Raw genomic sequence first — 12,595 nt, forward strand, 5'->3', positions numbered from 1 at the left:
AGAAGGAAGGACTCCTTCAAGTGTGTTAACATGTTTATTGAAGAAGCAGCATCCTGGTTTGGTTCAGTACAAAGGCAAGACCATGGTGGCATCCACATGGAAACATTATCAAGCAGCCAAGGATGACTCTGGAAAATCTAAAGCTGATTTAGTTGCTGAAGGGTTTTGGGTAATTCTCTACTTCTATCTTGGGTACCAGCTACTTTCCTGCTACAGGTTCATGCACTTGTGCTATTAGGTTCATGCAAAGTCTGATTTTAACAGAACCAGCTCATAACAGTTATTAAGTTGGGGTCCTAGAGCTCTCTTATGTTTTTGCTTGTTCTATGCAGAGAAGGTTTAGATTCGATCCAGTCAAAGAAGAGGCTTCAAGAGAACATGTTGGTGTCTGCTGCTCTGTACTCCTGGGGAGCATCATGTATTATGCAAGAATTACAGCTATAGTAGAGCATTTTCGAAAAGTAGAGAAAAGAACAATCTGTGACAAAATTGCTGGGCAATTCTATTTGACGAGGGACGAGTACATTGCACAACGTCCTCCTTGGTGCATACTAGAATGCTAGGAAGTTTTGGCCATGGAATGGAGCAGTCCTGAATTCAAGAAGAAGTCAGAGAAAAATCGTGCAAATCGTCTCAGTCGTAAATTTAAACCTCACAAAGGAGGATCCAACTCTATCGCAACAATACGACAGAAGATGGTTAGTGTTCACCTTGCTGATTTTCTATGAGATACTCTTTTGTAGGAAATAGACAACTAATTTCATATACATTCAAATGTAGTCCAAGAAACTCGGAAGAGAAATATCTGATATTGAGGCATGGGTACATACTCATAGAGGCTCAAATCATGAAGATATTACTTCACTAAACACAGAAGAAGCGACTTCATGCTTGGTAATTGCTAGATGCTGATTTTCCAATTTTGTAGAATTTTCATTTTACTTATTTTGCAAATGTTCACACAATCATATACATATACACACATTGGACAGGAAAAATACAAAGCTAAGGCCATTGAGTTAAATGGACTGAATTTTGATTGGTTGCACTCTTCGGTGGATCCTAGAGCTCTCTATGAATGCACTTGTGGTAGGCCACATGGCAAATGGGCCACTTTTAATGGGACCATCAATGATAGAGAAGTCCTTGCTGATTTGAAAAGAGGTCGTGCCTCGATCATGGCTGCTAGGCATCAACGTCAAGAGGAGGAGGACCGTATGAGGAAAGAAGCAAGTGATGGTCGTTTGGCTAAGGAATATGCCCAAAATATGTCGAATTGGGCAAGAATGGTACATACTCATAATGAAAACATGCAAAAGTTTATGGAGGTGAGATCTGTCATACAGCCCTATGTGTTCACTTTAGTGTCAATTTAGTTGCTTTTAATTTAGCTGCTTTCTATTATTAAACTGCAGTCGGTTGCTCTCCAAACTGGTATGCCTCTCGCAGCTGTTCCTCCTCTCATGCCTCCCCCACCTCAGCCTCCAACATATGCTATTTCGCCTACTCCAAATCTGTCTCATGAAAATGTAAGTCTGCAGAACTTTTAGCATTAAATTATGAGGTATTTTGACATTAATTGAGTTTTAGTTGAACAGTGCCTTGGAATATCTCAAGTATCATGCTCACACAGAGCTAACTTGTACAGTATCATAACAATTATATGTTAGCTGTGAAAGTACCATAACAAATATATATTAGTTGCAGCAATCTTTAGAAAGCTATGGATGTTTATGCTAGATTGATGGAATGCTGGAATTTTAGTATCTATGGCCGTCACAGTTTGTTGTGTTTTGCATCTTTATGCTGTATGTCCTACTTCATGTAGAAATGCATATGCATCTACTAAGCAAGCTGAGCATGTCACTGTGGATAGAGTTGGAGGAGGTAGATACACGCATAGTAGCATCGAAAAAAATGCAGCTACTGCCGTGTCTATAAAACAATTTTTATGCACATGGATACATCAATGCATTCTTTACTGTTCAATACATTTGAAAACTGAACCTACACAATTTATAACACAACAAGTTGTTTTTCTAAAATTTTGATTGCTTTACTATCACAGGTCGGTACCTTTGGCTCAAGTGTTAGAACCGAAACTCCAGATGAAACTATAAGTAGGATTGCTCGTGGAGAATTCCATAGCCATGCAGATGGAACTCCAAATGGAGTGGATGGAACAGCAAGTGGTGGAGGCACATATTCTCCTCCGGACGAAGCATTTCCGTTCTTTTGATTGTCATCGAACTATGTGCTGCAGCTAAGTAATAGTTAGGTCTAACACCTGATGGAGGAGATAGACTTTTGCAAGCTAAGTAGGCAACTGTTGTTGCTTATTTTGTTTAAGTAATAGTTAGGTCAGCACCTGATGGAGGAGATATCTTTTAGAAGCTAAGTAGGCATGTCTACTAGGCTTTATATTAACAGACCTATAATTGTCTTATGATGATATAACTCTAAATGTTCGGTTCCATGGATTTGGCCTTTAATTAAATCAGTTCTTAAGTTCCTATTCATGTGTGTGAATCTGGATTATAAATAATTTTGTAATAATATTTGAATTCAAATATGAATTATGTATTCATGATTTGAATTTGAATGTTGTGCTTGGGTCAGCTGGTTTCCCTACAGTTCAAATTCCTAGGGAAAGTTTTCTGTAGGGTAATCACCTTTCCACGTAAGCTTTATCAGGGCCATCTTAGGTACTTTACCTAGGGATGCAATTTCCTAGGGAAAGACTGTTTCCCTACGGTTTCCACATAAACGGTAGGGCACATCTCTCTTTCCCGTCGCCGCACTCCCTAGGAGTCTTTCCCTACCAAATACTCTAGGGAAACTACTTCCCTACCGTTTTTCGGCCTTTCCCTAGGATTCTCGGCCCAAGGGAAACTCGTTCATTCTAGTAGTGATCTATATATACAACTAAAAGATACGGATTGTCGACGTCTACCGGCAACACCAAAATCACCCTGCGATCCATGACTACCCGGCGCATAAAAGGAAATTCCCACAACCACCTCACCTGCATGAGGAAGAAAAGGAAACGAGCGAGCGAGACAAAGGAAAGGCTGGCAATCACCTCGCCTGCATGCACAATAGCTGGGCCCGGCAATCCGATGACTGAGAAAAAAAAAGAGCGAGCTAGAAAAAGGAAAGAAATTGCCATCAGGATCGTTCTCCAGCGATTTGTCCGCAAGTTTCGCTCCATCCACGGCAAATGGGCATCCGCCTCGCTCTCCCGCGATTCATCCGCCCAACAATTTAGCTCCACACGCGGCTGCCGTCGCCCTCGTCTGCCGCCCCCGTCGTCGCGCTCACGGGCCAAGATCTTTCACAGATGCATTTGGTTGAAGTTACACAATTGCTTGAGGGGAGCACACAGAGAAGAGGGAGAGGGAGAGAGTTGTCGGTCTGCTGCCGTTGCTGCATCTCCTTTTGCCGCACATTTGGAGGTTTACGAGGTCCATTTTGGTACTAATTACATTGAGTTAACTGACAGCACCTGACGACTTTTCTGTCAAATGGTGCTTAGTGCTGTTTGGATCGATCATACTTACATGAATAATGAAATTCCAATTTTATCGCGATGAATTACCTCAGGACTGAGAAATTGCAAGGGTGTTTGGAACTATAGGGAGTCGAGCAATGGTTTGAAGGATGATTTATTGAAATCTTGGATACTGTCCTTTTGATTTGTAAATCTCTATTAGTGCAATGCCATTTCACTTTGTGTTAAGTTGCTATAATTTAAGCCTTGCAGTTCATTGAGGCAAAAAAAATCGTTGAAGGAGTGTAGCTCTTTTCTTAAGATTCTCTTTATTTCAATTTGCAGCCTGCTGATATTCAACTCATATATCCCTTGAAGCTTCTATATATATCATATAGGATCGGCTTAACTCTCCTTTCATTTGTTTTTCAGTGTCGGTCTACAGCAGCTCAACTCTCCTTTCATTTCCAGACCAGAGTTTACTTGAGTTTGGTGTATTAGTTGACATGACTTGGTACGCCCACGTTTACTTGAGTTTGGGCCATTGCAAATATGCAGTGTAGGGCTTTTAAGGTAGGAACGGGCGTAGGGCTAATAAGGGTGTGGTATTGAGCTGAATTTGATGTGCATGAGAATAAATTAAAACGTATGACATTTTGCATACTGTCTCATATAAGGGAATTTAGACTTGTTGTCTGATATACTTAGGAGCTATTTTATTAGGATGATGACTTTGATTTTGTTGACCATTGTTGCATGGGCATTTAACCATGTTTTACTTGCTTCTTTCATTGCATTGAAAATGTTTTGGCTCATACGGAGTAGGAGGCTATGGGAACACACATGCATAGACCTATCTCTACAACTAAGAAGACTTTAGCGTTATCGTCTAGCCAGCATAATGATTCTCCTCACCCCTCCTCTTCTTCCTCTAACCCTGCTAGCCAGCATGACGATCCCCCAGACAAGTTACCTTGTGACAAAGTTTTGGCTACCCTGCTAACTAGCATGAAGATCCACAAGACATGTTACCCCGTGACAAAGTTTTGGCTCCCGTTGCAACGCACGAGCATGATCCTAGTCAGTGAAAAAAATGTGTCACGTCGGGCTAGAAGACACACTTTTTGTTTTCTCAAAAATATTAACTGAGAAGGATATCTTGACACGCTCATTGATAGATGCGGTCAGTACCCATCACTGTAAAATAAAAAAACGCCTATCTAGAAATGTTTTAAGTAGTATGTCTTGAAATATAAGGAATTCAAGTAATTTTAGGACATTTATGGTAAGACAAATGACGCATATAATTCTTCTGGTTACTATATTTGGGTTGGTGATAAACATTAATGGCAGGTATGCATGTGAAAATTGTCTTTTGGAGTGTTCATTCACCTAGAATATTTTATATTTTGATATAAATTTTGAGCTCTTAATTCTTTATATTCCAGGAAGGATGGAGCATGCTAGTAGCGCACAACAAACAGGAACGGCTTCTGTTCTGGGACGTGACCTAACTGTGTGCTTTCTAAAGTTATTTTTCCTTTTGGGGCGTGCTTTCCATAGTTGGAATGCACACATGGCTACAGAGATTATCGAGGCCCACCGGTGGCTTGGATCCTTGGAGCCGTGAGGGCCACGACCTGCATGATGCGGCTGTGGACCTGGCCTATCTCCGTGCAGGTTCCATCATGGGAACTCCGGAATCTTCCAACTCCCGGCGTTGATTGAGCGCAATCATATAGTAGTATTGATAAACTCATCTCTGAGAGTCGGTTTAATTAAAGTACCATTAAGCGAGCGGTAGAGGCCACATGAGACCGGCAACTAACCTTTCACCCACGTGGCACTGTATGCTTTGGCGTCATTTTCGGTGGATGCCTGGACACTCGATCGGGTCACGGGTGCTGACGGCGATCTTTTGCTGCATGTGCAACGCGTGCTTGATGGACGAGGACGACAGGCAGCCAAATTTCCTTCCCCATTCGCGGTTCGTTCATACACCTTAGAGGTGTGAGAGCACCAAATAAAAACGTTTAAAGTAGAGCTTGGTAAAAAAAAAGATGTTTCTCTTGTCATATACCCTCTCTGTCCTGTAATATAGTGCGTTATAGAAATTTTAAGACAAATTAAGAGAGAACATAAAAGACGCATGTACCCTCATTTTATTTTCTAATCAGGGCAGTCCCAATGGTGTATTGATGATGGTTTCTATCCTCATTAAATGACTTGCCACGTAGGCAAAATGCTGACATGGCAACGTAATTAATGAAGAAAGAGAGAAAAATCCTAGAAATGGTTTCCTCATGAAGAAATCGGGTCTTTTCTTGACCCAATGCACCAAGAAACCATGAAATCGCCATTGGGGAGAAAACCACCAGTTTTCAGGAGGCTCGTGCCACACTCCCATTGGAGGAAGAAGATGGAGTTGGGAGAGAGAAAGAGAAAATAATTATTACACAAAGACACCTCCACTGTGGAAGGTAGTTTCTATAGATGATTTCTTGTGCTATGGAAACCGTATCAGTTTCTTCTATTGGGACTGCCCTCAGACGCTATCATCAACGTGATTAATGGTGATTGGTTGATAAATGCGAAGTATTTAATGCGAAACTGGATTTTTGTTCTAAAAAATGCATTATATTCGAGGATAAATTCTGAATGCTAAAATATACTATATTACAGGATGGAAGGAGTATGTATGCCCTCACCTGACTCAGTATAAATGAAACATCATTGAACAAACTATTTAATGATCAACAAATAGTTAGAATAGGCAAGGATAGCTAGAGACGAAAATAAACTAGATAAATCTATTTCTTCTAACCTCTAGCACACGCACATCCCAAATTTTACACTTGACTTGCTCGGTTTCACATTTATGGATCTCTCGTTCATTTTCGTTTTTTTCGTTAGAGTGAATTTAGAAATGAGATAATATGGATATGGATGTTCTTCCAATCGTCTTTCCTTTCGTCGTTTTTGCATTGGACACGATATTTCGTTTTATCTCCATATGACAACATGTTTTTGGAGTCCAACAATCCAGCGCGCCTAACTGGCTAACTGGCCACACCAGGCAATCCACGGTGGATTAGTGGTTGGCTTATTGAGATGTAGACTTATGGTCTTAGTCTTATATTAATATCATCTTATGGACCTTATGATATGAATTAAAATAACTTATGTATTGGCAGTATCACCATGGTAGGTTAGTTGGGGCAGCATGTGAAGTCATGTTTCTGTATGTATTAATGTTCCCATTTTTCTTTTTCGAGTCCTAATAGTTATTAACACATTTCTATTGAATTGGTTCGTTTTCGATATCCTATGAATCTCGTATTTGTTACTATGTTCAACCTTTTTTATTTTGTTTTTTAGTACGAATGACTCGATTGCTTTCATACCTACGCATAGACTCAGTAAATTTCAATGACCAAAGATATTTTTTCGCCTAACACCTCTCTTTTAGTACAGCCCAATTCGTGCACGATCCCTGTATACCTAGTGGTCTAACCACCAAAACACAACACGAACTAATAAAAAGTATCCTATGGAATCTTACACAAAAACACTGATAGTTTGACTGTTGTGAGTTGTGCAAAAGAACTCCAAAAAGATCTAAAAATGAAACATTGATTTCATGAATTTCAGAGACATCTAAGCATTTCAAATTCAAAGAGATAATGAGATAGGTTGATCCAAGATCACTCAAGAGTTGTCCTCATGTATACTAGCACCATCACACTCACAAGTAGGGGTAAAATTAGATTAGATACGCACGGATACAACTCATCCTATCTATACTCTATCCATTTTTTTTTTTTTGGATCTAGAGACATATACATCTAGATAATTGTTTCTCCATCCTATATCATCTTATCCCATATTTGTTTTCTCGGAGTCGTAGTCAGAGATGGATATTGTTGAAAGCTTTAAGTTCGATGGATAGACTAAATTATTATTCAGTTTATATGTATTCAAATATATTTTTTTATTAAACAGCTATCATGAAGCAATTAGAGTGTGTACAAGGGTGAGTGATTTCTAAAACATAAAATAAAAACAATTATTGTATCATTTATTTACTTGTACGTCTTAGTCTACCTTTCTATATGAATATTATTAAGTGAAGTCCCAATATATTTCCTAGTGACAGCTAGCATTTTATACTACGAACACATACTACTCATCAATATCATTTTGCATATTTTTTTGGTAGTCAGAACCAAACATAGATAATATTGTACATACATTATTTCATTGCATATTTTATATATCTTCGTACGGTTAAAGAGCTGCGAATTATTCATCCTATTTTCACCCCAACTCATAAAAACTTATCCAAAATCCTCGTAAGGATTTTAAGGATATTGAATACACAGAATGGGGCAAAACTAGATAACTCTTCCAGATCTTTTGACAAAATTTAAACTTGGAAAAGTAGATAGATGGATATATATTGAGAGAGAAGATATTCCGTCTATTGCATAAAAATTGCAATGGATCAAAGGTACACAAGAAGGGGGAGACAAATAAAAAACAACTCTATAAGTCAACTAAAAAAGGAAATACACAAACAATAATACGGTGAGATAATAGGATAGACCAAATTTTCTATGCTAGATCTATTGCACACTCCATGTCGAATGGCAAAGACATCAATTTGCAATTGTTATGAGTTTTGTACAGCTGCATTGGTCCATCGGTCCATGTATAAGATGGCAAAGAAATCAATTACAATTGTTATAGATTTTCTACACTTGGTATGTTGCACACTCCATGTATAGGATGGCAATTAAAGGCTGATGCAAAAAAAAAGAAAACATTTTCTATCTTTCTCCTCTTCACCCTCTCTAGCTATGAGTCCCACACGAAGCCCAAGGGTGGTAAACTAAACTAACCATCTCCCTCTCTTATCCTCTTGGACATTTTGACATCCAAAATGACCCTATATTAAGACACATCTTACACTCCACTAGAGCCACATATATCATCGATCCTATTTGTGTGCTAAAGACATCCTAAGTTCTTAACATAGCTTTGCTTGGATGCAGGCTACCACAATGGTACCACATGCATCACCATCCATTTGTGAAGCCACCTTTTGTGCTCTCTATGTATAAACTCGTTTCTTCCACAATATTTATCAACCTTATTGATGCTTATCATCTCGTCTTGACATCCTCCATGTAGGAAAATCTTTCGTGCTCTCCCTCTTCATCTACTTTGCTTATGACTTCGTCAACCCATCGTTGTATTCAACTATACGGTTCTTGTCATGTCCCTATGTAGTGTGTATCAACAATTACCAACAATTCCCAGATAACACTCTCCTCTCTCAAGTCTCAACTCTCAAGTCTCACACTAACTAGCACCGGACCCAGATGTACCAGTAGCCCTAGATGTAGCACCAGTCCCAGTTGTACCAGCAGCAGCCCCAGATTCATCTTCATCAAGATACAAATTCTTAAAGGGGTCTTTCAACTCTTGGTTGTAAACAACATGCTGTAACCTTCTTTCTCCTAACTCCTAATCCTTTATGCGGGTTAGTATCTCCACAATTTTAGGCAACAAGCATCGTCGCCGCTCTTCAATTATCCTTCCTGTCAAGCTGAAACATGATTCTAAAGAGACAGTAGAAATAGGAACTAACATAATATCTTTAGCCATTAGATAGGATTGGATAGGTTAGTTTGTGGTCACGCCACCAGAGAAGTAAATCAAAATCATCCTCATATGAAGTGACATTGTCACTATCCAGATAAACTGAGAGCTCACAAACAGCAGAACCAAATGAAGATGAAGTGGGGGCAGAGGCAGGGGAAGGACCAACAATACCAGATCCAGGACTTCCAAAGATTCTTCCCCATGTCTATTTTTTCTTACCTGTATGGCTTGCAGGCTGTGCAGCCCTTTGAGACCTAGCTGCACCAAACTTTCTCTCATATTTATTAAGCAACTTGTAAATTTTAGTTTTCACATCAGTATAATATGAACTGTAGTCACAACCAGTGTTCTCTTTAAGTATTTGCAGAACATTGTCACAACCAGTGTTCTCTTTAAGTATTTGCAGAACATTAAACAAACCTCTCAACTTAGCTCTAGGATCAAGTATGAATGCAAATAAATATAACAGAGGTATATCCTGCCAGTATTTAAGGAATTTAAGCTTCATAGGATATACAACATCTATTAGATTTTGATCTTTTTCACTTGCATGCAAATGAGAAGAAATCTCTAGCAGATAGTGCATAATAAGTGGATTAGTTGGATAGTAAACACCGGAAAGAACAACAGTAGAGTCATAAAATAGTTCCAGGAACTCCAATATCTTTTCAGCTACATATCAATGCCTTGCAGACAACAATTGTGAGCCATAATTGGAATTAATAAACATAGAAAAAATATGCTTATATGGAACCAAGTGTTTAAGCATAAGGTATGTAGCATTCCATCTAACATCCATATCTAAGCCAAACTTTCTAGGTCTAACACCCTGAGTAGTACAGTAGTTCTTGAACATAACATTTCTTTGATTAGAGAAATTTAAGAAGTTAATAGCAGTTCGAAAATCTTCTGTGTAAGGTTTGATTCTCTTTAAACCAGATTTTACAATCAGATTAATGATATGACAAGCACAATATTAATGCACAAGACTATACTTACGCTTAGAAGGATCTGAAGGCTCAGGTAAAGGATCAGGACCTAAATAGCCAGCAAACATAGATGTCAAAGTATTCATAGCCTTAGCATTAGAATAAGCATTGTCTAAAGTTAAAGAGGAAACCTTGTCAATCATACCATACTCCTCAATCACACAAACAATTCTTTCAGCAATATTTTCACCAGAATGTTTCACCTCAATCAACATAAGACCAATAACCTTTTTCTTTAACTCTCAATCAGCACTCACATAGTGAGCAACAACACAAATGTAGTCCTCCTTAGCATTACTAGACCAAATGTCTAAAGTCAAAGCAATAGAGGTAGCAGCAGACAACACAGAATTCTTAAGCATATTACGACGTTTAGTAAACAACTTACTAAGATCTCTAGTGGTGGTCTGTCTAGATACCTTAATAAACCTAGGGTTATGAGCATGAACAATGTACTCCTCCTAGGCCTCTGTCTCACTAATACCTAACGGCAAATCAAGCCTACCAATCAAGCGACACAAACTCAGATCTAGCAACATTAGGTTTATAGTCTCAGTTATGCACAGAACCATCAGGATTGTAAGCAAGCCTAGACTAAACCCTAGCAGCTTGATCAGTTTTTTGCCTACAAGATTTCTAGTGCCTCTTCAAGTGGCCAGTGCCAGCAGAAGATCTAGCAGACAACGTATGCTTACACATTTTACAGGTAGCTTTAGTGCAAATCTGCTTATCATTCACAGTCTCATAGACCCCATCAAAATTAGCCCACACAGCAGATTTACACTTACCAACAGAAGAGGTACTAGCAATAGATGGAGATGAGCTGTTGGAGGCGACCGGGGTCCCAGTCGTCGTCGCCCCTTCATCACCACTGCCACCGTCGCCGTCTAGATCGATCGGAGCAGAGCCGCTACCGACATTGATACTGAACAACGCAATAGCATCCTCACGGGTGTCGTCATCGTCCTCACCCTTGGGGGCTAGGCCTGGTGGCAAGACGACATCGTCTTCAGCCATGCCGCCCTCATCGTCGCCCTCTCCAGCTCCGTTCCTCAATGATACGCGGGGCCACCTTGGTCGCTCTATGCCACAGCTAGAGGATGACGCATCGGCTACCAACCTATGCAAAGAGAAGAAGAAGGGTTAGGGCTAGGGTTCATACCTATGCAACCAAAGCCCGGTGTCAAAGGAAAAGAAGATGAGGGCCACCTAGAGGAAGACGAGACATGGATTAGCAACGACGGTGAGTGGCAGAGGAAGGACAGATAGGGACACAAACTCACATAATCACCGACGACAGGTGGATCGGAGTCGGGGTCATTGGAGCTGCAGAGGAGACCGTGATGCGTGAGGCGAGAGAGATGAGAGAGTGGCATGGCGGGTGGGGAAATCAGGAAATGATTTAGGGTTTTGGGGTGAGGGGAGGGACTGAGGGAGCATCATCGTAGGCGGTAGGCGGATTGGAGTTGGGGTCACCGGAGCTGCAGAGGAGACCACGATGCGTGAGGCGAGAGCAAGACGAGAGAGCAGCGCGGCGGGTGGGCATCAAGAAATGATTTAGGATTTCAGGTTGAGGGGAGGGACTGAGGGAGCGCCGCAGCCTCCCGCTTTTATATGAGGGGTATACTTGGCCATGCAGCACGAGGCACGACGGCACGACACGAAGCACGAAAAAAAGCCCGACACGAACCCGGCATGGCTCGATGAAACTTGGGCCTAGGCTGGCTTGGCCCGCTGCTTAGGCCGTGCTTGGGCTGACCCCCAAGCCTATGGCCCAGCATGGCTCGCCACGAGAAATGGAGGGAGGCCCGACAGCGGCCCGAGGCAGCCACCCCCCCAATGGCTACCCGCCACCGCCAGCCCAACGGCCATTTTGGCCCATCATCAGCCCACACTCGGCCCCTCCCTTCATATATAAGGGACACGCCGCGGCCGCCGGCCGCCCCCTCTCCTCACCTAACCCTAATCGGCTAATCCATTTGACTCCACCCACCGCGCAGCGCCCATGCCGCTCTCGTCTTTGCCTCGTCTTGATCTGCCTTCCACCGTCGACCAGCCTTTCCCTTCTCCTCCCTGATCTCCTTCCTCTCCCCCTCTCCCTTCCTCTCTTGGTGATATGTGAGTTCATGTTCCTATCAGTGTCATCCCTCCTCCGCCGCTCGCCATCCTTGCTAACGGTCTATCATCTTCTCTGTGGGGGTTGTCGTCTTCTCCGGCACCAGGCGCCGGTTGCGTAGGTAAACCCTAACCCTAACCCTAGCATCTTCTTTCTTGATCTAATTCTATCATCTGATGTGTTTCTTGATCTGCAGGTCGGTAGCCGATGCTTCCTCTTCTAGCTGCGGCGTAGAGCGAGCTCAGCGGCCACCCACACCGTCGAGGAACGGGGCCGGAGCGGTCACTACCATGGTGGATGACGATGCCATCCTACCAGGCATGGCCCTAAGGG

Source organism: Miscanthus floridulus, chromosome 2 (assembly GCF_019320115.1).
Source record: "Miscanthus floridulus cultivar M001 chromosome 2, ASM1932011v1, whole genome shotgun sequence".
Lineage (NCBI taxonomy): Eukaryota > Viridiplantae > Streptophyta > Magnoliopsida > Poales > Poaceae > Miscanthus > Miscanthus floridulus.